The sequence below is a fragment of the Schistocerca americana genome, unplaced genomic scaffold (assembly GCF_021461395.2).
Source record: "Schistocerca americana isolate TAMUIC-IGC-003095 unplaced genomic scaffold, iqSchAmer2.1 HiC_scaffold_243, whole genome shotgun sequence".
Classification (NCBI taxonomy): domain Eukaryota; kingdom Metazoa; phylum Arthropoda; class Insecta; order Orthoptera; family Acrididae; genus Schistocerca; species Schistocerca americana.
The window spans coordinates 165001-167500 of NW_025725954.1; positions in this window are offsets into that span (position 1 = coordinate 165001).

The following is a 2500-nucleotide window of genomic DNA, read 5'->3' on the forward strand; positions in this document are numbered from 1 at the left end:
GCCAGCACGCCGGGAGGCCCCCCCTCACCGGCCGGGGACGGTCCCACCCAGCCACCGCCGCGTATCGCTTCACACCCAGATGCCATTCACGTTCGTGGGCATGGTGGGTATCGCTGGAACAACCGGTTGGTAGCTCAACCGATCGTCGCCATCACTGATTCACCTCTAGCGAGAACAACCGCACCACAACGGTTTACCAGTTGTTCATTTGCATAACGTCACCAGCAAACGTAGGCGTCCATCGCCATTTGCAAATTCAACGATTGTTGCATGCCTGTGTCAGGTGTCACGACACACTATGTCTGCCCACATACACGCAACAACATGTGCACGCTTCGCGAACACGTGGAAGGTGGCCCCCGTACGTATGCGATGTCCATTGCGCGAACGACTGTCAACCGGCCTCTGTCGCATGTCGCAGATGTGGAACGCAGTGCACCATGCTATCACGGTGTGTGAGAAGAGACGACTACGTCTGACAACACGCGCCACTACATCAACAGACGGCTCATGCTGATCGCCATCCAGGGCATACCACACTGCAATCCAGCTCTTATAGGGAGACGACACGTAGCTGAGTGCACAACATTTGGACCGCATGGTTCGCCGTTGTTGGCGCAGTCGTTGTACGGTCACATGTACCACGATGTATCATTCAGTACATGAGGACCAATGTGCAGTACAGTGTGTGATTTGGACGTACAACATCAGCGGACAGTTGACACAGGCCGTACCACAGCGTAGGCTAAGTGCTTCGCACATGCGAATGCCAATGAACAACTGCAAATGCCAATGAACAACTGCAAAGGGCATTGAGCATGTACGTCCTGCTGCCATCCACATTACAGTGTATAGCTGCAAGGTGTTTAACATGAAGCGATACACTGGGGACCGGGCAGTGCGAGTAGCAAACTATATTGCGGGGGTTGCAGTTAGGCAACACTACACTAATTTAACGCGTCGTATGACAATTACAGAGCAGGTTAAGGCCCAACGTGTGTTGGGTTAAGGCCCAACGTGTGTTGGGTTAAGGCCCAACGTGTGTTGGGTTAAGGCCCAACGTGTGTTGGGTTAAGGCCCAACGTGTGTTGGGTTAAGGCCCAACGTGTGTTGGGTTAAGGCCCAACGTGTGTTGGGTTAAGGCCCAACGTGTGTTGGGTTAAGGCCCAACGTGTGTTGGGTTAAGGCCCAACGTGTGTTGGGTTAAGGCCCAACGTGTGTTGGGTTAAGGCCCAACGTGTGTTGGGTTACGTTAAGGGGCAATGTGGGTTACGTTAAGGGGCAATGTGGGTTACGTTAAGGGGCAATGTGGGTTACGTTACGGCGCAATATAGGTTACGTTACGGCGCAATATAGGTTACGTTAAGGCGCAATATCGGTTACGTTAAGGCGCAATACAGGTTACGTTAAGGCGCAATACAGGTTACGTTAAGGCGCAATACAGGTTACGTTAAGGCGCAATACAGGTTACGTTAAGGCGCAATACAGGTTACGTTAAGGCGCAATACAGGTTACGTTAAGGCGCAATACAGGTTACGTTAAGGCGCAATACAGGTTACGTTAAGGCGCAATACAGGTTACGTTAAGGCGCAATGCAGGTTACGTTAAGGCGCAATGCAGGTTACGTTAAGGCGCAATACAGGTTACGTTAAGGCGCAATACAGGTTACGTTAAGGCGCAATACAGGTTACGTTAAGGCGCAATACAGGTTACGTTAAGGCGCAATACAGGTTACGTTAAGGCGCAATACAGGTTACGTTAAGGCGCAATACAGGTTACGTTAAGGCGCAATACAGGTTACGTTAAGGCGCAATACAGGTTACGTTAAGGCGCAATACAGGTTACGTTAAGGCGCAATACAGGTTACGTTAAGGCGCAATACAGGTTACGTTAAGGCGCAATACAGGTTACGTTAAGGCGCAATACAGGTTACGTTAAGGCGCAATACAGGTTACGTTAAGGCGCAATACAGGTTACGTTAAGGCGCAATACAGGTTACGTTAAGGCGCAATACAGGTTAGGTTAAGGCGCAATACAGGTTAGGTTAAGGCGCAATACAGGTTAGGTTAAGGTACGACATAGGTTAGGTTAAGGTACGACATAGGTTAGGTTAAGGTACGACATAGGTTAGGTTAAGGTACGACATAGGTTAGGTTAAGGTACGACATAGGTTAGGTTAAGGTACGACATAGGTTAGGTTAAGGTACGACATAGGTTAGGTTAAGGTACGACATAGGTTAGGTTAAGGTACGACATAGGTTAGGTTAAGGTACGACATAGGTTAGGTTAAGGTACGACATAGGTTAGGTTAAGGTACGACATAGGTTAGGTTAAGGTACGACATAGGTTAGGTTAAGGTACGACATAGGTTAGGTTAAGGTACGACATAGGTTAGGTTAAGGTACGACATAGGTTAGGTTAAGGTACGACATAGGTTAGGTTAAGGTACGACATAGGTTAGGTTAAGGTACGACATAGGTTAGGTTAAGGTACGACATAG